This window comes from Triticum aestivum, chromosome 2A (genome assembly GCF_018294505.1).
Source record: "Triticum aestivum cultivar Chinese Spring chromosome 2A, IWGSC CS RefSeq v2.1, whole genome shotgun sequence".
Classification (NCBI taxonomy): domain Eukaryota; kingdom Viridiplantae; phylum Streptophyta; class Magnoliopsida; order Poales; family Poaceae; genus Triticum; species Triticum aestivum.
Genome location: NC_057797.1, coordinates 15422287 through 15446018, shown reverse-complemented (window position 1 = coordinate 15446018; position 23732 = coordinate 15422287).

Here is a 23732-nt window from a genome sequence, read left to right as displayed (position 1 = left end):
AAATAAATCATTTTAGCATGGCGTTTAGCAAAATAAATGCGAACAACAATTTTAAGCATTTTAAATGTTGTTATCATGATGCGGATGACAATTTCAAGATTTATGCAATTTTATGAAAATGTTACATGAGCATGATATGAGGCATTTGTCGCCATGACGGAAGGAAAAAGGGTGCCATGGCGGTGAAACGGAAATGGTGCCACGGCAATGAATCCAAAAATGATGCCACGGCAACATATCGGTTCCCGGCAGCTCATGGAGATACCGGTGCAAAAGGAAGCGTGTCGTGAGCGAGTCATGCAAGATGGTGGGGTGATCCCGGCAACCGGGTTCCCACGAGTCAACGGCATGGAAACAAGTGACAATTCGCACACGGTGCATCTCATAGAACATATGCATTCGGTCATGGGCGTCGTCTCGACGGTATACCTTCGAAGCGTGCAAAAGATGATACTCGGTTCGGAGGGGAAGTAGTCGTTCACGGGTCGTCGAGGGAAGTAGTGGTTCATGCGTCGGTAGTCGAACTTGACGGTTCCGTTACACGGGTCTTCGGCGACGGTCGTCGTACATGGTTCGGAGGCGTTCGAGTCATCGGTAGCGGTACTTGATGAATTCCGGAACGGACTTGGCGTCTTCGTGCGTAGGGGCGCTTGGCGTTTCCGGAGACGACGGTAGAGGTACACGGGGAAAAACTCCCGGAGACGATGCTTGGCGGTCCTGGTGCGGTCTTGGCGTCCAAGTAGTCGATCTTGCCGGCCTTGACGGTCCAACACAAAACAACACAAATGCCTCGGGAGGCCAGCAAGAAGGCGATGGTGGTCGTCCGCGGCAGGAAGCGACCACCAGGCTCGTGGTGACAACGACGACGAACAGAGGCGCGCGGAGAAGCAGCCATCCGGCGATGGAGCAGAGGCGTCCATAGCCAGCGACCCAAGGCGTCGAAGATGGCCGGAACTGGGCCAGCTCGGGTTGGGGAGGCGAGGCGGAGCAGATTCGGGAGGAGGAGATGGAGGCCGGCTCCGAGGCGGACGGGCGCGGGTCGACGGGGCGCAGAGGAGGTTGGGGCACGCGCCGGAGTTGACGAGCTCCTGGTCGAGCGGGGAGCTCGGGCGAGGCAGCGGCACCGAAGACGGCAGGAATGAGGAGGGAGCGACGAGGATGGCTGCGGGGGAGTGAAGCTCGGCGTCCATGGCGGCATCCATGGCAGGGCCGCGCTGAGTCGAGGCGCTCGGGCTGCCGGAGGCGAACGGCGGAGACCCTGGTGGCGCGGCACCAAGGGCGGCGAGGAGGTGGTCGGGCGCGGGTCTCAGGGTGGAGGCAGCGAAGGAATCGGGCGCTGGGACCTCGTCTCACTGGCTCGATGCGTGCGAGCGGAGGGGAGTTGCGGCGCAAGGGAAAGGAGCAGGGGAGCGAAGGGAAGGAGGGGTTCGAGAGGAGGGAGAAACACACGGGCGCGGTCGCTCCTCTGAGTGCGGCGCTGGAGGGAGGAGCGAAAGGGATCGGGAGAGGGGAGATCGGGCGCCTAGGGTTAGAGTTGGTGGGGCGCCGGCTGGGCTTTGGGCCAAGAGGGGCAAATGGGCCTTAGAGGCCGGCCTGGCTGCTAGGTTGTACTGCTGCTGCTGCTTTCTTTTCTTTTCCATTTCTTCAGACAGAAATACAAAAAGGAAAGAGCAGGGGAAAAAGAAGAGGAGCTAGAGAAATATAAAAATATTCTCATGATTCTGAGCATGCTCACTATTTAATAAAAATAGTTTGGAGATTTATAAAGGAAGTAAAATAATTCAAGTTTGAATTAAATTCGAACTTGAACCATTTTAAACCCTAACCAAAACTATTCCGATTGAGATGAAGTTTGGCAGAGAGGCTAGGTACATGGTGTTAGAATTTTGGGGAAAAGATGAGCATTTTTGGTGGAGGCAAAAAGGCACTGCAAGAATGGAAGAAAAGGAAAGGAAGGAGAAGGGAAGGAGCAAAGGTTTGAAGAGGTGACAAGGGTAGACACAAGATGCTCATGGAAACAACATGAATGACAAAATGCAACATGGCAAGCACGAAGCTATACTTGATATGACCAAGATGCAACATAAGATGGCATGATGACATGATGCAATGCAACAAGCAAATAAAACACACGGCAAAGCACGGAATAGCTGGAAGTCTTCTGGGGCGCCGGGCTCGGGGCGTTACAATGGACCCCTGGATGAGCAGCTTGAGCTCCGTGATGGAGATGGTTGTTGTTACCCTCTCTCTCTTACTCAAAATTAGAGGTAGAAGAAGGAACAGGGCACAACTCTTCTCAATACCAGTACATGGCTTATATAGCCGGACACACAATAGGCATTTGCCTCACTCACGCACACGCACGGGTCAGAGCATCTCCAACAGCCGCGCTAAACTAGCGCTGCGCCGCAAATTAGGTCGTTTTAGCGCGCGCGCAACGCGGCGGGTCGCTCCAGCGGGCGCGCAAAAACGGCGCGCGCGCTATAACCGGTTGGGCGCGCGGTCGAAAACACTTAGCCGTGCGGTGTATTTCGGGCGCCCGCTGCAGCGCGCGGCACACTCCAGCGCTCGCGCCCGCACTTCCTCTCCCACTTCCACCCCCCGTCCGGCCGCGCTGCCGCCGCCGCCCGCGCCCCCGGGCGACCGTTCAGGCTTCCCCGGCCTATCCCCGCGCGCCCGCACTTCCGCCCCATCCCCTCCTAGTCCCGCCGGCGCTCGCGCGCCTCCGTCATCCGAGGAAGCCGCGCCGCGCCCGCAAGGTGTTTGACAAAACGCCTACAAGGTATGTATTGCTCAAACTTCATGAATTTGATGCATGTTTTGAATTGTAGTTTTTATAGTATAGTATTGAACATTGTAGATGAGTTGGTCGTATGATTCTTCCGAAGAAGAATTTGATATGGAAGAGGAGGAGGATCTTGCAATGATCCTAGTTATGCATATAAAAAAAACCGAAGCACGGTGGTTCGGTTATGGGTCGGCAGAAAATTTGGAGGGATAGGATCGATGCCCACAACAGATTGATCAGGCATTATTTTGTGGAGAATCCCATATACCCCGAGTCGTATTTTCATCGCCGGTTTAGGATGAGCACCGAGTTGTTCAGGCGCATTGCGGAGAAACTAGCGAGCCATGACCGTTTTTTTCAGCAAAGGAGGAATGCCGCCGGAGAGCTCGGGCATAGCACCTTTCAGAAGGTGACAGCTGCTTTGCCTATGTTGCCATACGGTATACCGGCTGATCTTGTTGATGATCACTTGGCTATGGGTGAGAGCCAAGCCATCATGTGTGTCAAGCGCTTTGCAGTGGGAATTGTGCAAGTGTTTGGCGAGGAGTATTTGAGATCTCCCAATGCTGAAGACGACGCAAGGCTATTGGCGATGAACAAAGCTCGCGGTTTTCCTGGCATTCTTGGCTCAATAGATTGCATGCATTGGAGTTGGAAGAATTGTCCAAAGGCATGGCATGGGCAATTCCACGGCCAAAAAAAGGGTTCCACTATAATCCTTGAAGCGGTGGCCGATCAGGAGACTTGGATTTGGCATGCATTCTTTGGAATGCTTGGATCTTTGAATGACATCAATGTTGTCAACCGGTCACCACTGATGAATAAGATTGCAAACGGTGAGTTGCCACCGGTGCAGTTTGTAGCAAATGGTCGAACGTACAACTATGGCTATTATCTAGCGGATGGCATCTATCCAAAGTGACAAACCTTCGTGAAGCCGTTGAAAAAGCCGGAAGGTAAGAAAAGTCTTGACTTCCACAATGCTCATGCGGCGGCTAGAAAAGATGTGGAGAGAGCATTTGGGATTTTGCAAGCCCAATTTGCTATTGTGAGAGGACCGGCTAGATTTTGGGATCAAAAAATGCTTTGGTACATCATGCACGCTTGTGTGATCATGCACAACATGATCATCGAGAATGAGCGTGGCCAAGATTTAGACTACTCACAGTATGAGCTCTTGGGATATCCCGTGCGAGTGCGACGGAGGGCTGAAAGGATAGCCCGTTTTATTGCCTCCTATCATGCCATTCGGCGTCCCGCGGCGCATAATGAACTTCAGAATGATTTTATTGAAGAGTGGTGGGCATGACATGGACGACAAAGAGCATGATGATATCTGCATTCGACATTGTATTGTTCATGAACTATTTGTTGTGTTTATTGCATTTGTTGTACTGAACGATAAACTATTTGTTTGAGTTGTAATGATAACGAAATTGAACTATTTATTGTTGATTTATTTTGTTTGTTTGATCATTTTTGCTCATATAATACATGTATATGTGGTTTGTGTGGCGCGCGCTGTATTTTTGCGCTCTGCTGAAGCGGCGCGCGCTGCATTATAGCGCGGCTGCTGGAGCCAGCAAAGGCGGGCGCGCTAAACCAGCCGAAGCGCGCGCGGCAAACAGGTTTTTTGTGTGCGGCGCTTAGCGCGGCTGTTGGAGATGCTCTCACCCAGCCACTAAGCCAACTAATTAACTAAACCATGCACCCACGCCCGCCGGCCACTAACTAGCATAGGGCATGTACAATGGGTGATAAGACAGTCTTATCTTAGGTCTTGCATGCAATTTAGAGATGACAAAAAAGTATGTCTACAATGAGTTATATCTTAGCCTTATCTTCAATAACTAGTAATTCCTTAAAACATGGTGAGACAAATTGTGCTATGAGATCATCTCTTGTCTTATCTTAAATAAGAGAAGACAAGTCTTTTCTTATGAGTTCTCTCTCTTCCACCTTATCATTTATCCTACATGGCACTTCTAAGATAGCACCATTGTACATGCCCTAAGTACCAGCAACTGACTCCTACACGCATGCATGTATAGCACCCACGCGTCATCCCCTCAACGGCAACGACCCAGCCGAGCATGTGATGCGCCCCAACTAACTACCTGCATGCATCTACTTGGCCACCACACTTGCCAACGGCCCTGCTCTACGCACCAGACTGGGTACACACAGGCTACACATTTTGCCACGGCTTCCACTGCGTCCCGCACGTCCCGCGCGCATCCGACGCGCCCGACGAGCCCGACCACACCAGTGTATCCCGCACGTCCTGCGCGCACCTGACGCGTCCCGACGGGCCCGACCATACACGCCATGGCTTATTCCAACACACACCCCCTAAGCCACGGCCTAGAGGAGTCCGTCGTCATCCCATGCTCCGCCGTGCTGCCGCTCCTGCGCCCACTGATGAGGATACGTACCTAGGGTAGGGTAACTTATCATACCCAGGGCACCCAATCAAAGACATGACTCCTACATCAAAGGACATTCTAAGAAGTATCGGCGTTCCAGTCGACCTGGCCTTCCCAGTCGACGGGTACAGACGCACTCGACCAGAAGCACAAGCAATCGACCATGAAGACAGCCACTCGACCGAAGAAGACCCAAAGGCACTGCCTACAAACGGTCGTCTCTTAAGTAGCTTTTATGGCCTTCATGGTCCTTTATTACGGGCGTTACCAGTAACCCCCTCTCTTTATGTACATTAAATCCCATAGAACGTGGGCTGGCTGGGGTCCTGGCGAACTCTATATAAGCCACCCCCCCTCCACTGATACAAGGGTTCGGAACTTTGTAAAACATACACACATAATCCAGTCGACCGCCTCTGGGCTCCGAGACGTAGGGCTGTTACTTCCTCAGAGAAGGGCCCGAACTCGTTAAACCTCTTGTGTAAACAACTACTCCATAGCTAGGACCTGCCTCTTCATTCCTACCCCCCATCCGTACTGTCAGACTTAGAACCACGACAGTTGGCGCCCACCTTGGGGCAGGTGTTCTAGCGATTGTTGGAGGAAGTTGGGATTCTTTCAGCACCCCACATCATGTTTTCGAGCGGAGTCATGGTCGAGAGCCGCGAGATCCGTCTTGGCGCTCTCTCCTTCGTCGTCGATGACTCTGCTTGGTTGCAGGAGGCTCCACTCGACGTGGACGCGCTTCCCGCTCGCGGGGCCACGCATTTTCGCACGTGTGTCCGCGGCGTCCTCCTGCGGCAGCCGTCGACTCAGTACGGGTCGGCATTTGTTGCATCATCATCATCACCAGTTTCCCGCCGGCGCAAGCGCACCGGTCGGTCGAGACTCCAGCGGTGGGTGAAGCACGCGCTGGCCCGCCAGTCGGCCACCCCCCAAGTCGCGGCGATCGAGCCCGACGAGTCGCTCTACGGCCTGTTCGACCTGTCGACTGGCTCCGTAGAGACTGCGTCCGAATGTGACAGCAGTGATCCAGCGGCGGAGGTACTAATGGTCGACGGACCACGCAGTCCCCCCGGATTCCCCCACGCCGAAGAGGTCGCCGCAGGGGGGATTCCGGCGCGGGGCCACGAAGAGTACCGGCCCGAGCCCCTTACCTCCGTGCAGAGGGAGGAACTCCGTCGCCGGAATATGGACGCCCTTCACACTCCTATTGTTGGAGAAACCCCTGAGGCACGAGCCCTGGAGGAGGTGCGCTTGGCCAACTTGGCCGAACGCACTCGACTGGAGAATCTCCAGAGAGCACTCGACGAGCGCGCGCGACCGCCCGTTCCCGAGTCCAGTCGTCGTCGCCTTTTTCCACCGACAACTCAGGTATACCGTACCCCAATTCAGAATTTGGCAGCTGCGGCTCGCATAGCAGAGTCAATCCAGCCTTCACAGTCAGAGGCAGGGAGAGGCCTGTTGCAGATTAGGGATTTGCTCCGTGCAGCGGGTGATCAGAATTCAGCCGTATCTCAGTCGCGCAACAGGACTCACAGTCGATCCGTCGCTGCGAATTCCGTTCAGTCGGCTCATAGTCCAAGATCGCCCCCGAGGCGTGAAGGACACAGAGGCCGGCACGAAGATCAGTACCAGGGGCACGAACGATATGAGCACCGATTTGATCGCAACGATCAACGTCGAGTGCCTTCTCCTGCCCCAAGAGCGGGGTCGTACGTCCCTCGACGACAAGAAGACAGACGCCAGTTCAGTACTGGGCGAAGGGTCCCAGTCGACCCCAGAGAACCAGGCTTTGATGCGAGATCCATCATCGTTCAAGGTCTGGTCGACCGGAACAGAGCTCACCGAGAGGACCGGGACAGAGGCGCTCCGTCCAGCAGCAGAGCCCACGTCTCAGGTCCCGAGTGTTTCAGCAGAGCAATCAGAGCCGCGGTGATTCCTCCCAACTTCAGGTTGGCGACTGGAGTCAGCAAGTTCACCGGAGAATCAAAGCCCGATACTTGGCTTGAGGACTACCGAGTGGCTGTTCAGATCGGAGGCGGCAATGACGAGGTGGCTATGAAGCATTTGCCCCTCATGTTGGAAGGATCAGCCAGAGCGTGGTTGAATCAGTTGGCTCCCAGCAGCATTTATACTTGGGAGGATCTAGCCCAGGTATTTGTCAGGACATTCGAAGGGACTTGCAAGCGACCAGCAGGGTTGAAAGAATTGCAGTCATGTGTTCAGAAGTCGAGTGAGACCCTGAGGGATTATATCCAAAGGTGGATCACTTTGAATCACACGGTCGAGAATGTGTCCGACCATCAAGCAGTTTGCGCCTTCAAGGAGGGCGTCAGAAACCGGGAGTTAAGATTGAAGTTCGGTCGAACCGGGGATATGACCCTGAGTCGAATGATGGAAATTGCCACCAAGTATGCAAACGGAGAAGAGGAAGATAGGCTCCGGAGCGGCAAGTATAAGGCAGCCGCCAATGATACCGGCGGAGGACACTCCAGTCGGAAGCCGAAGCGCAAGGCCGAGCCAGTCGCCCCCGGAGAAGCCTTGGCTGTGACCCCAGGAAAGTTTAAGGGGAAACCCAAAGGTCCTTGGAACCCCAAGAAAGTAAAGGATCAGGACGGAAACGATGTGATGGACCTGCCATGTCACATTCACACGAGGAAAGATGAAGAGGGAAAACTCATTTACCCTAAGCATACCACTCGACAATGTCGACTCCTGATGCAGCAGTTCCAAGGGAAGCAGGCCAAGGACAAAGAAAAAGAGTCAGACAAAGTTGAAGATAGGGAAGACAGTGGTGAAGAGTACCCGCAAGTCAATTCCACTCTGATGATTTTCGCTGATGTCGAAAGTAAGAGTCGATTGAAGGTCATCAATCGCGAAGTAAACATGGTCGCTCCGGTGAACCCCCATTACCTGAAGTGGTCCCAGACTGCCATCACCTTCGACCAGTCTGATCATCCGACCCATATTGCCACCCCAGGGAGGCAAGCGTTGGTGGTCGACCCAGTTATCGAAGGCACTCGACTGACCAAGGTTCTGATGGACGGTGGCAGTGGACTGAACTTGTTATATGCGGAGACGTTGAAAGGGATGGGCATTCCGATGTCCAGACTCAGCCCCAGCAACATGAGCTTCCACGGGGTCATTCCTGGGAAGAAAGCTGAGTCGCTCGGCCAAATCGCTCTCGACGTCGTCTTTGGTGACTCGAAGAATTTCAGGAAGGAAAGGTTAACCTTTGAGGTCGTGGACTTTCAGAGCGCGTACCACGCCATTCTTGGAAGGCCAGCCTATGCTCGTTTCATGGCTCGACCATGTTACGTATACCTCAAACTAAAGATGCCTGGCCCCAAAGGTGTCATTACCGTCGTTGGCAGTCGGAAGAAAGCAGAAGAGTCCTTCCAGAAGGGAGCCAAAATTGCTGATGCTCAGATGGCCAAGATAGAGATACAAGAGTACCAGAAGACTGCGGATCCGAGTGAGTTGTTGCGAGCCAAGAAGCCTGCCTCAGAGTCAGCATTTCAGTCGACTGGTGAGACCAAGCCTGTCCACATCCACCCGACCGATCCAAATGCGGCTCCAACCAACATCTCCACCACACTCGACTCCAAATAGGAAGAAGCGCTCGTCCAGTTCCTCCGTGAGAACTGGGACATCTTTGCATGGAAGCCTGCTGACATGCCAGGTGTACCCAGGGGACTGGCTGAGCACCGCCTTCGAGTCGACCCAAAAGTCAAACCAGTCAAGGAACACCTTCGACGGTCCGCCGTCCAGAAGAGAAAGGCTATTGGCGAAGAAGTAGCTCGACTCCTAGCAGCAGAGTTCATTCGCGAGATCTACCACTCCGAGTGGCTCGCCAATGTTGTAATGGTCCCTAAGAAAGACAAATCATTGCGCATGTGCATTGATTTTAAGCATATCAATTGGGCCTGCCCGAAAGATCACTTTCCTCTCCCTCGCATCGACCAAATAGTCGACTCGACCGCGGGATGCGAGAGGTTATCTTTTTTAGATGCTTACTCTGGATACCATCAGATCCGTCTGTATGGGCCCGATGAAATAAAAACAGCCTTCATCACCCCGTTTGGGTGTTTCTGCTATGTCACCATGCCTTTCGGTCTCAAGAATGCCGGAGCTACATTCATGAGAATGATTCAGAAGTGCCTGATCACTCAAATCAGTCGGAATGTAGAAGCATACATGTATGACATAGTGGTCAAGTCACGAAAAGGTTCCGACCTGCTGACTGACCTGGCTGAAACTTTTGCCAATCTCAGGAATTACGATATCAAGCTTAATCCATCGAAGTGCACATTTGGAGTCCCTGGAGGAAAGCTACTCGGTTTTCTTGTTTCCGAACGAGGAATCGACGCTAACCCCGAAAAGGTTGGCACCATACTCCGGATGAAGCGCCCCGTGCGTGTGCACGATGTCCAGAAACTTACTGGATGCTTGGCCGCTTTAAGTCGATTCATCTCCAGGCTCGGTGAAAAGGCATTGCCTCTTTACCGACTGATGAAGAAGTCAGACACGTTCGAGTGGACTCCAGAAGCTGATGCAGCGTTCGCATAACTAAAAGCTCTGCTCTCCACCCAGCCGGTGCTTGCTGCTCCTGTCAGCAAAGAGCCACTGTTGCTTTACATAGCAGCCACAGGACAAGTCGTCAGTACCGTTCTTACGGTCGAGCGGGAAGAGGAAGGAAAGGCCTTCAAAGTTCAACGCCCAGTTTACTACCTTTCAGAGGTTTTGACCCCGTCGAAGCAAAGATATCCACACTATCAGAAGCTCGTTTACGGGATTTACATGACCACGAAGAAGGTTGCTCATTATTTCTCTGACCATTCTATCACAGTCGTCAGCGACGCCCCATTATCAGAGATTCTTCATAACAGAGATGCAACCGGTCGAGTGGCGAAATGGGCAATTGAACTTCTTCCTCTTGATATCAAGTTTGAGGCAAAGAAAGCTATTAAGTCCCAGGCAATAGCTGATTTCCTCGCCGAGTGGACCGAGCAGGAACTTCCGACTCAAGTTCACTCGGAGCACTGGACTATGTTTTTCGATGGCTCCAAGATGCTGAACGGATCCGGTGCGGGGGTTGTACTAGTTTCCCCCCGAGGAGATAAGCTCAAGTATGTCCTCCAGATTCACTTTGATTCCTCCAACAATGAGGCAGAGTATGAAGCACTCCTATACGGATTACGTATGGCCATTTCACTCGGCGTCCGTCGCCTCATGGTCTACGGCGACTCAGATCTGGTTGTTAATCAAGTGATGAAGGAGTGGGACGTCCGAAGCCCATCCATGACGGGATACTGCAGCGCAGTGAGGAAGTTGGAGAAACGGTTCGAGGGGTTGGAACTCCATCATATACCCCGATTGAAAAATCAAGCTGCAGACGATTTAGCGAAGATAGGATCCAAGAGGGAACCCATTCCTAAGGATGTGTGTTTAGAGCACATTCACACACCATCGGTGCAAGAAGATCCTTTTACAGAAGAACCCCCACAGCCAAAAAGCGCTTCTGACTCGACCGAAGTGGAGGTTCCAGCCGTGGTCTATCTAATTATGGAAGTTATGGTCACCACTCCCAATTGGACATTACCATATATTGCGTACATCATGAGAAAAGAGCTCCCTGAGGATGAAGAAGAGGCTCGGCAGATCGTCCGTCGATCCAAAGCCTTTACAGTAATCAAAGGGCAGCTGTACAGAGAAAGCGCGACTGGAGTTGGTCAGAAGTACATCACGCCTGAAGAAGGACAAATAATTCTTCAAGATATCCACTCGGGAACCTGTGGCCATCATGTGTCCTCCCGGACCATCGTGGCCAAGGCATACCGAGCAGGTTTTTACTGGCCGAAGGCAAACCAAATGGCAAAAGAAATAGTCGACAAGTGCGAGGGGTGTCAGTTTTACTCCAACATGTCCCACAAGCCCGCCTCCGCCTTGAAGACCATTCCACTTGTCTGGCCTTTCGCTGTCTGGGGTCTTGACATGATCGGTCCACTGAGGACCGGCAGAAGCGGCTTCACCCACCTGTTAGTCGCAGTCGACAAGTTCACAAAGTGGATAAAAGCCAAACCCATAAAAGTGTTGGGGAACGTTGCAGAAAATTAAAATTTTTCCTACGATTTCACCAAGATCCATCTATGAGTTCATCTAGCAACGAGTACTCAGATTAGATAGCATCTACATACCACTTTGTAGATCGCAACGGAAGCGTTCGAGTGAACGTGGATGAGGTAGTCGTACTTGCCGCGATCCAATTCACCGATGATCTAGTGCCGAACGGACGGCACCTCCGCGTTCAACACACGTACGGTCAGCATAATGTCTCCTTCTTCTTGATCCAGCAAGGGGGAAGGAGAGGTTGGGGATGATGGCTCCAGCAGCAGCACGACGGCGTGGTGATGGTGGAGCTGCAGTACTCCGGCAGGGCTTCGCCGAGCTCTATGGAGGAGGAGGAGGTGTTGGAGAGGGAGAGGGAGGCGCCAGGGCAATGGGTGCGCAGCCCCCCTCCCCTGCCCCCCTTTATATAGGCCTCTTGGGGGGGGGCGCCGGCCCTGGGAGATCCAATCTCCCAAGGGGGCGGCGGCCAGGGAGGTTTCCCTCCCCCCCAAGCCATCTAGGAGGTGCCTTATCCACCTAGGACTCCTCCTAGATGGAACCCTAGGCGCATGGGCCCTTTGGGGCTGGTTCCCCTTGGCCCAAACAGGCCAAGGCGCACCCCCTAAGGCCCATGTGGCCCACCGGGGCAGGTGGCCCCACCTGGTGGACCCCGGGACCCCTCCGGTGGTCCCGGTACAATACCGATAACCCCGAAACTTGTCCCGATGGCCAAAACAGCACTTCCTATATATAATTCTTTACCTCCGGACCATTCCGGAACTCCTCGTGACGTCCGGGATCTCATCCGGGACTCCGAACAACATTCGGGTTACTGCATATACATATCCCTACAACCCTAGCGTCACCGAACCTTAAGTGTGTAGACCCTACGGGTTCGGGAGACATGTAGACATGACCGAGACGACTCTCGGGCAATAACCAACAGCGGGATCTGGATACCCATGTTGGCTCCCACATGCTCCTCGATGATCTCATCGGATGAACCACGATGTCGAGGATTCAAGCAACCCCGTATACAATTCCCTTTGTCAATCGATATGTTACTTGCCCGAGATTCGATCGTCGGTATCCCAATACCTCGTTCAATCTCGTTACCGGCAAGTCACTTTACTCGTATCCGTAATGCATGATCCCGTGACCAAACACTTGGTCACATTGAGCTCATAATGATGATGCATTACCGAGTGGGCCCAGTGATACCTCTCCGTCATACGGAGTGACAAATCCCAGTCTCGATCCGTGTCAACCCAACAGACACTTTCGGAGATACCCGTAGTATACCTTTATAGTCACCCAGTTACGTTGTGACGTTTGGCACACCCAAAGCACTCCTACGGTATCCGGGAGTTACACGATCTCATGGTCTAAGGAAAGGATACTTGACATTGGAAAACTCTAGCAAACGAACTAAACGATCTTATGCCATGTTTAGGATTGGGTCTCGTCCATCACATCATTCTCCTAATGATGTGATCTCGTTATCAATGACATCCAATGCCCATAGTCAGGAAACCATGACTATCTATTGATCAACGAGCTAGTCAACTAGAGGCTTACTAGGGACATGTTGGTGTCTGTTATTCACACATGTATTACGATTTCCGGATAACACAATTATAGCACGAATAAAGACAATTATCATGAACAAGGAAATATAATAATAATGCTTTTATTATTGCCTCTAGGGCATATTTCCAACAGTCTCCCACTTGCACTAGAGTCAATAATCTAGTTACATTGTGATGAATCGAACACCCATAGAGTTCTGGTGCTGATCATGTTTTGCCTTAGGGAGAGGTTTAGTCAACGGATCTGCGACATTCAGATCCGTGTGCACTTTACAAATTTCTATGTCTCCATCTTGAACATTTTCACGAATGGAGTTGAAGCGACGCTTGATGTGCCTGGTCTTCTTGTGAAACCTGGGCTCCTTGGCAAGTGCAATAGCTCCAGTGTTGTCACAGAAGAGTTTGATTGGCCCCGACGCATTGGGTATGACTCCGAGGTCGGTGATGAACTCCTTCACCCAAATTGCTTCATGTGCTGCCTCCGAGGCTGCCATGTACTCCGCTTCACATGTAGATCCCGCCACGACGCTCTGCTTGCAACTGCACCAGCTCACTGCCCCACCATTCAAAATATACACGTATCCGGTTTGTGACTTAGAGTCATCCAGATCTGTGTCGAAGCTAGCGTCGACGTAACCCTTTACGACGAGCTCTTCGTCACCTCCATAAACGAGAAACATTTCCTTAGTCCTTTTCAGGTACTTCAGGATATTCTTGACCGCTGTCCAGTGTTCCTTGCCGGGATTACTTTGGTACCTTCCTACCAAACTTACGGCAAGGTTTACATCAGGTCTGGTACACAGCATGGCATACATAATAGAACCTATGGCTGAGGCATAGGGGATGACCCTCATCTCTTCTATATCTTCTGCCGTGGTCGGACATTGAGCTGAGCTCAATTTCACACCTTGTAATACTGGTAAGAACCCCTTCTTAGATTGATCCATATTGAACTTCTTCAATATCTTATCAAGGTATGTGCTTTGTGAAAGACCTATGAGGCGTCTCGATCTATCTCTATAGATCTTGATGCCTAATATATAAGCAGCTTCTCCAAGGTCCTTCATTGAAAAACTCTTATTCAAGTAGGCCTTAATGCTGTCCAAGAGTTCTATATCATTTCCCATCAAAAGTATGTCATCTACATATAGTATGAGAAATGCTACAGAGCTCCCACTCACTTTCTTGTAAACGCAGGCTTCTCCATAAGTCTGCGTAAACCCAAACGCTTTGATCATCTCATCAAAGCGAATGTTCCAACTCCGAGATGCTTGCACCAGCCCATAAATCGAGCGTTGGAGCTTGCACACCTTGTCAGCATTCTCAGGGTCGACAAAACCTTCCGGCTGCATCATATACAGTTCTTCCTTAAGATAGCCGTTAAGGAATGCCGTTTTGACGTCCATTTGCCATATCTCATAATCATAGTATGCGGCAATTGCTAACATGATTCGGACGGACTTCAGCTTCGCTACGGGAGAGAAAGTCTCGTCGTAGTCAATCCCTTGAACTTGTCGATAACCCTTAGCGACAAGCCGAGCCTTATAGATGGTCACATTACCATCCGCGTCTGTCTTCTTCTTAAAGATCCATTTATTTTCTATCGCTCGCCGATCATCGGGCAAGTCTGTCAAAGTCCATACTTTGTTTTCATACATGGATCCTATCTCGGATTTCATGGCTTCTAACCATTTGTTGGAATCCGGGCCCGCCATCGCTTCTTCATAGTTCGAAGGTTCACTGTTGTCTAACAACATGATTTCCAGGACAGGGTTGCCATACCACTCTGGTGCGGAACGTGTCCTTGTGGACCTTCGAATTTCAGTAGGAGCTTGATTAGAAGTGTCTTGATCATCATCATTAATTTCCTCTCTAGTCGGTGTAGGCACCTCAGGAACATTTTCTTGAGTTTCGCCATTTTCCGGTTCAAGAGGTAACACTTCATCAAGTTCTACTTTCCTCCCACTTACTTCTTTCGAGAGAAACTCTTTCTCTAGAAAGGATCCATTCTTGGCAACAAAGATCTTGCCTTCGGATCTGAGGTAGAAGGTATACCCAATAGTCTCTTTAGGGTATCCTATGAAGACGCATTTTTCCGACTTGGGTTCGAGCTTTTCAGGTTGAAGTTTCTTGACATAAGCATCGCATCCCCAAACTTTTAGAAACGACAGCTTAGGTTTCTTTCCCAAACCATAATTCACACAGTGTCGTCTCAACGGATTTCGACGGAGCCCTATTTAAAGTGAATGCGGCAGTCTCTAAAGCATAGCCCCAAAAGGATAGCGGTAAATCGGTAAGAGACATCATAGATCGTACCATATCTAATAGAGTGCGATTACGACGTTCGGACACACCATTACGTTGAGGTGTTCCAGGCGGCGTGAGTTGTGAAACTATTCCACATTTTCTTAAGTGTGTGCCAAATTCGTGACTCAAGTATTCTCCTCCACGATCTGATCGTAGAAACTTGATTTTTCTGTTACGTTGATTTTCAACCTCACTCTGAAATTCCTTGAACTTTTCAAAGGTCTCAGATTTGTGTTTCATTAAGTAAATATACCCATATCTACTCAAGTCATCAGTGAGGGTGAGAACATAACGATAGCCACCGCGAGCCTCAACACTCATTGGACCGCACACATCAGTATGTATGATTTCCAATAAGTCGGTTGCTCGCTCCATTGTTCCTGAGAACGGAGTCTTGGTCATTTTACCCATGAGGCATGGTTCGCACGTGTCAAATGATTCATAATCAAGAGACTCTAAAAGTCCATCTGCATGGAGCTTCTTCATGCGTTTGACACCTATGTGACCAAGGCGGCAGTGCCACAAGTATGTGGGACTATCATTATCAACTTTAACTCTTTTGGTATTCACACTATGAATATGTGTATCATCACGTACGAGATTCATTAAGAATAAACCATTAACCATCGGAGCATGACCATAAAACATATCACTCATATAAATAGAACAACCATTATTCTCGGATTTAAATGAGTAGCCATCTCGAATTAAACGAGATCCAGACACAATGTTCATGCTCAAACTTGGCACTAAATAACAATTATTGAGGTTTAAAACTAATCCCGTAGGTAAATGTAGAGGTAGCGTGCCGACGGCGATCACATCGACCTTGGAACCATTCCCGACGCGCATCGTCACCTCGTCCTTCGCCAGTCTCCGCTTATTCCGCAGCTCCTGCTTTGAGTTACAAATGTGAGCAACTGCACCGGTATCAAATACCCAAGAGCTACTACGAGTACTGGTAAGGTACACATCAATTACATGTATATCACATATACCTTTTGTTTTGCCGGCCTTCTTGTCCGCTAAGTACTTGGGGCAATTCCGCTTCCAGTGACCACTTCCCTTGCAATAAAAGCACTCAGTCTCGGGCTTGGGTCCATTCTTTGGCTTCTTCCCGGCAACTTGCTTACCGGGCGCGGCAACTTCCTTGCCGTCCTTCTTGAAGTTCTTTTTACCCTTGCCCTTCTTGAACTTAGTGGTTTTATTCACCATCAACACTTGATGTTCCTTCTTGATTTCTACCTCTGCTGATTTCAGCATAGCATATACCTCAGGAATGGTCTTTACCATCCCCTGCATGTTGTAGTTCATCACAAAGCTCTTGTAGCTAGGTGGAAGCGACTGGAGGATTCTGTCAATGACCGCTTCATCCGGGAGATTAACTTCCAGTTGAGTCAAGCGGTTGTGCAACCCAGACATTTTGAGTATGTGTTCACTGACAGAGCTATTTTCCTCCATCTTACAGCTAAAGAATCTGTCGGAGACTTCATATCTCTCGACCCGGGCATGAGCTTGGAAAACCATTTTCAGCTCTTCGAACATCTCATATGCTCCATGTCTCTCAAAACGCTTTTGGAGCCCCGGCTCTAAGCTGTAAAGCATGCCGCACTGAACGAGGGAGTAATCATCGGAACGTGACTGCCAAGCGTTCATAACGTCTTGTTCTGCAGGGAGAACCGGTGCGTCACCTAGCGGTGCTTGTAGGACATAATCTTTCTTGGCAGCTATGAGGATGATCCTCAGGTTCCGGACCCAGTCCGTGTAGTTGCTGCCATCGTCTTTCAGCTTGGTTTTCTCTAGGAACGCGTTGAAGTTGAGGACTACGTTGGCCATTTGATCTACAAGACATATTGTAAATATTTTAGACTAAGTTCATGACAATTTTAAAGTTCATCTAATCAAATTATTTAATGAACTCCCACTTAGATAGACATCCCTCTTCTAGTCATCTAAGTATTACATGATCCAAGTCAACTAGGCCGTGTCCGATCATCACGTGAGACGGACTAGTCAACATTGGTGAACATCTTCATGTTGATCGTATCTTCTATACGACTCATGCTCGACCTTTCGGTCTTCTGTGTTCCGAGGCCATGTCTGTACATGCTAGGCTCGTCAAGTCAACCTAAGTGTTTGCATGTGTAAATCTGTCTTACACCCGTTGTATTTGAACGTTAGAATCTATCACACCCGATCATCACGTGGTGCTTCGAAACAACGAACTGTCGCAACGGTGCACAGTTAGGGGGAACACTTTCTTGAAATTATTATGAGGGATCATCTTATTTACTACCGTCGTTCTAAGTAAACAAGATGCAAAAACATGATAAACATCACATGCAATCAAATAATAATAATAGTGACATGATATGGCCAATATCACACAGCTCCTTTGATCTCCATCTTGGGGCTCCATGATCATCTTGTCACCGGCTTGACACCATGATCTCCATCATCATGATCTCCATCATCGTGTCTCCATGAAGTTGCTCGCCAACTATTACTTCTACTACTATGGCTAACACGTTTAGCAATAAAGTAAAGTAATTTACATGGCGACACGCAGGTCATAAAAGAATAATGACAACTCCTATGGCTCCTGCCGGTTGTCATACTCATCGACATGCAAGTCGTGATTCCTATTACATGAACATGATCTCATACATCACATATATATCATTCATCATTCATCACAACTTTGGCCATATCACATCACCAAGCACTTGCTGCAAAAACAAGTTAGACGTCCTCTAATTGTTGTTGCAAGTTTTACGTGGCTGAATTAGGGTTCTAGCAAGAACGTTTTCTTACCTACGTAAAAGCCACAACGTGATTTGTCAACTTCTATTTACCCTTCATAAGGACCCTTTTCATCGAATCCGCTCCAACTAAAGTAGGAGAGACAGACACCCGCCAGCCACCTTATGCAACTAGTGCATGTTAGTCGGTGGAACCGGTCTCACGTAAGCGTACGTGTAAGGTTGGTCCGGGCCGCTTCATCCCACAATACCGCTGAAGCAAGATAAGACTAGTAGCGGCAAGAAAAGTTGACAACATCTACGCCCACAACAAATTGTGTTCTACTCGCGCAAGAAGAACTACGCATAGACCTAGCTCATGATGCCACTGTTGGGTTGCAGAAAATTAAAATTTTTCCTACGGTTTCACCAAGATCCATCTATGAGTTCATCTAGCAACGAGTATTCAGATTAGATAGCATCTACATACCACTTTGTAGATCGCAACGGAAGCGTTCGAGTGAACGTGGATGAGGTAGTCGTACTTGCCGCGATCCAATTCACCGATGATCTAGTGCCGAACGGACGGCACCTCCGCGTTCAACACACGTACGGTCAGCGTAACGTCTCCTTCTTCTTGATCCAGCAAGGGGGAAGGAGAGGTTGGGGATGATGGCTCCAGCAGCAGCACGACGGCGTGGTGATGGTGGAGCTGCAGTACTCCGGCAGGGCTTCGCCGAGCTCTACGGAGGAGGAGGAGGTGTTGGAGAGGGAGAGGGAGGCGCCAGGGCAATGGGTGCGCAGCCCCCCTCCCCTGCCCCCCTTTATATAGGCCTCTTGGGGGGGGCGCCGGCCCTGGGAGATCCAATCTCCCAAGGGGGCGGCGGCCAGGGAGGTTTTCCTCCCCCCCAAGCCATCTAGGAGGTGCCTTATCCACCTAGGACTCCTCCTAGATGGAACCCTAGGCGCATGGGCCCTTTGGGGCTGGTTCCCCTTGGCCCAAACAGGCCAAGGCGCACCCCCTAAGGCCCATGTGGCCCACCGGGGCAGGTGGCCCCACCTGGTGGACCCCGGGACCCCTCCGGTGGTCCCGGTACAATACCGATAACCCCGAAACTTGTCCCGATGGCCAAAACAGCACTTCCTATATATAATTCTTTACCTCCGGACCATTCCGGAACTCCTCGTGACGTCCGGGATCTCATCCGGGACTCCGAACAACATTCGGATTACTGCACATACATATCCCTATAACCCTAGCGTCACCGAACCTTAAGTGTGTAGACCCTACGGGTTCGGGAGACATGTAGACATGGCCGAGACGACTCTCGGGCAATAACCAACAGCGGGATCTGGATACCCATGTTGGCTCCCACATGCTCCTCGATGATCTCATTGGATGAACCACGATGTCGAGGATTCAAGCAACCCCGTATACAATTCCCTTTGTCAATCGATATGTTACTTGCCCGAGATTCGATCGTCGGTATCCCAATACCTCGTTCAATCCCGTTACTGGCAAGTCACTTTACTCGTTCCGTAATGCATGATCCCGTGACCAAACACTTGGTCACTTTGAGCTCATTATGATGATGCATTACCGAGTGGGCCCAGTGATACCTCTCCGTCATACGGAGTGACAAATCCCAGTCTCGATCCGTGTCAACCCAACAGACACTTTCGGAGATACCCGTAGTATACCTTTATAGTCACCCAGTTACGTTGTGACGTTTGGCATACCCAAAGCACTCCTACGGTATCCGGGAGTTACACGATCTCATGGTCTAAGGAAAGGATACTTGACATTGGAAAACTCTAGCAAACGAACTAAACGATCTTATGCCATGTTTAGGATTGGGTCTCGTCCATCACATCATTCTCCTAATGATGTGATCTCGTTATCAATGACATCCAATGCCCATAGTCAGGAAATCATGACTATCTATTGATCAACGAGCTAGTCAACTAGAGGCTTACTAGGGACATGTTGGTGTCTGTTATTCACACATGTATTACGATTTCCGGATAACACAATTATAGCACGAATAAAGACAATTATCATGAACAAGGAAATATAATAATAATGCTTTTATTATTGCCTCTAGGGCATATTTCCAACAAAAAGACCTCGACGCAGGCACTGCCATCAGCTTTATCAGAGGATTAATATTCAGATATGGAGTACCGCATAGCATCATCACGGATAATGGATCAAACTTTGATAATGACAGATTCAAAGCCTTCTGCGCCTCTCGAGGCACTCGAGTCGACTACGCCTCAGTTGCTCATCCTCAGTCGAATGGACAAGCCGAACGCGCGAATGGCCTCATCCTCAAAGGACTGAAACCCCGACTGATGCGTGATCTCAAACACGCAGCAGGCGCTTGGGTCGACGAACTTCCGTCAGTCCTATGGGGGTTGAGAACCACCCCCAACCGGTCGACTGGAAGGACCCTGTTCTTTCTGGTCTACGGAGCCGAAGCGGTTTTACCAAGCGACCTGTTCCACAACGCGCCTCGAGTTGAGTTATATTCTAAAGCAGAAGCAGAACAGGCCCGACAAGATGCAGTCGACCTCCTAGAGGAGGAAAGGGAGATGGCTCTAATCCGCTCTACCATCTACCAACAAGAGTTGCGTCGATTCTACGCCAGGAATGTAAAAGGTCGAGCCTTTCAAGAAGGAGATTTGGTCCTCCGCGTGGATCAGCAAAAGCCTCACAAGCTTGCTCCGACCTGGGAAGGTCCCTTCATCATCACCAAAGTCCTGCACAATGGAGCGTATCACCTCTACAACATCGATCGACGGATCGACGAGCCTCGAGCATGGAACGCGGACCTGCTCCGACCTTTTTACACTTAAAAACTCACTCGACGGAGTTGTAATAAAAGTACATCTGTAGTTCTTTTGTTTCAAGCAAGAATTTCTTAATTTTCGCATAAACCTGTTATTTCTTTTTGTGATTCATCTAAATTCCCCCCAGTGGGTGGCTTAGCCACGAATCCGCTTCGCCTAAGTTTTTCAGAAAATCCTACTGAGTGAGAACAAGTCTCCCACTCGGAGGCTTAGCCGCGAATCCGTTTCGCCTAAGAAATTGAAATCCTACCGAGTGGAGAGCCAGCCTCCCGCTCGGAGGCTTAGCTGCAGCTCAGTGCTCGCCTAAGTAATTAAAAATCCCGTCGAGTGGAGAGCAAACCTCCCACTCGGGGGCTTAGCTACAGCCCAGTGCTCGCCTAAGTAACTAAAATCCTGTCGAGTGGAGAGCAAACCTCCCACTCGAAGGCTTAGCTGCAGTCCAAGCACTCGCCTAAGTAATTGAAAATCCCGTCGAGTGGAGAGCAAACCTCCCACTCGGGGGCTTAGCTGCAGCCCAGTGCTCGCCTAAGTAATCGAAAATCCTGTCGAGTGGAGAGCAAACCTCCCACTCGAAAGATTAGCTGCAGTCCAAGCACTCGCCTAAGTAATTGAAAATCCCGTCGAATGGAGAGCAAACCTCCCACTCGGGGGCTTAGCTGCAGCCCAGTGCTCGCCTAAGTAATTAAAATCCTGTCGAGTGGAGAGCAAACCTCCCACTCGAAGGCTTAGCTGCAGCCCAGTGCTCGCCTAAGTAATTAAAATCCTGTCGAGTGGAGAGCAAACCTCCCACTCGAAGGCTTAGCTGCAGTCCAAGTACTCGCCTAAGTAATTAAAATCCTGTCGAGTGGAGAGCAAACCTCCCACTCGAAGGCTTAGCTGCAGTCCAAGTACTCGCCTAAGTAATTGAAAATCCCGTCGAGTGGAGAGCAAACCTCCCACTCGGGGGCTTAGCTGCAGCCCAGTGCTCGCCTAAGTAATCGAAAATCCTGTCAAGTGGAGAGCAAACCTCCCACTCGAAGGCTTAGCTGCAGTCCAAGTACTCGCCTAAGTAATTAAAAATCCCATCGAGTGGAGAGCAAACCTCCCACTCGAGGGCTTAGCTGCAGCCCAGTGCTCGCCTAAGTAATTAAAAATCCCGTCGAGTGGAGAGCAAACCTCCCGCTCGGGGGCTTAGCTGCAGCCCAGTGCTCTCCTAAGTAATCAAAATCCTGTCGAGTGTAGAGCAAACCTCCCACTCGAAGGCTTAGCTGCAGCCCAGTGCTCGCCTAAGTAATTGAAAATCCCGTCGAGTGGAAAGCAAACCTCCCACTCGGGGGCTTAGCTGCAGCCCAGCGCTCGCCTAAGTAATTGGAAATCCCGTCGAGTGGAGAGCTAGCCTCCCACTCGGGGACTTAGCTGCAGCCCAAGAACAGACACCATCGCGGCGGTAAGCATCGTGCAAACCAAGCAGCCTCTGAGAGAACAACGAATAGTAGATCGGCGGTGCAAGTCGCAAAGGCATTCAACGGCGGGCCACGTTCGGATAGAATCGAAAGGTCCTAGATCGCAAATAAAGTACTCGAGCTGAGAGCCCGACGGAGTTTATCAAGTACACAAACCACTCGGCATTCCGAGGCAAATTTAAGGTGAAGCATAGCAGTTTTTTACTCCTCCGGCGGAGGACTTGATGGCGCGACGAATTCGTCCAAGTCGATCCCTTCTGAGATTCGAATGGCGGCAGCAATGAAGGTCTCCATGAAATCTTGAAAGTTGTGCTTCCTGGTATTGGCGACCTGGAGAGCGGCCAGTTTCTCCTCTCGCGCCTCCTTGCAATGGACGCGAACCAGTGACAGAGCCACGTCAGCGCCGCACCTAGCAGAAGACTTCTTCCATTCTTGCACTCGACCTGGAACATCACTCAGTCGAGCGACCAAGGATTCGAGGTCGTTCTGAAGAGTCTCCTTGGGCCAGAGCGCGGAGTCGATCTGCGACACAGCAGCCTTCAGTCGAGCCAAGTAGTCCACCACACCAGTAATGCGAGATTCCAACCGGAGGACATTCATGGCTGCTTCATCCTTCACAGGAGAATTAATAGGGTCCAGGCTGGTCTCCACTCGGCTGGTCTCCTCCTCAAAGTTCCGGCAGAATTCTGAAAGAAATTTCGGCAGAGCAAAATTACAGTTAAAATGATGAGTCGACAGCGGCAAGTTAGTCGCACAAAGGAAATTACCTTCGAGCATAAGGTATAGCCTCTTGGCAATACCCCCAAGATAGTTCTCCAGATCCTTGTGCTTCCCCGCCATCTGGCCGATCTTGTCAGTCAGAGTGCTCTTATCAGTCTTCAGTCGACTTGCTTCCTTGTTGGCTTCGTCAAGGGCAGACTTCAACTTAGCATTCTCATTTTCAAGTCGACTGACTGAAGCAAGCTTTTCTTCAGCAAGCTTCAACTTCTCAGCAGCCACTGTCTGCGCCTCCGCAAGGTCAAGATCCTTCTTCTTCAGGGCCTTGTCAAGTTCGTCTGCAAAGCAACAACAGATGCAGAGTTTAAAACGGGCAAAGGAACAGAGATAGACGTCGAGTCCTCACCAGCCATACCTTTCGCTTCATCCTTCACCTTCTGCACGTTCTCCTGAGCAAACTGTAGATCAAGGTTGAGCTGAACCTGCTTGTTCTTCAAATCAGTGAGCTGAGCAACAAGCTCACAAGACTTCTGCAAAGATTCAATCGACAAAAGATATCAAAGACAAGTTACTTCCGAGTGACTGAAAGAAAGCGCACAACACTTCTAAGACTACAGCCGAACCAAAACATTCGACTGTAGCCTCGGGGACTACACCCAGTGGGTGCACTCAGCGTGCCCCCACTGGTCTCCTGGGTTTCCACTCGACCCGATCCGATCGGTCGACTCGATACGACCCTAAAAGCCATGACTAAGAGT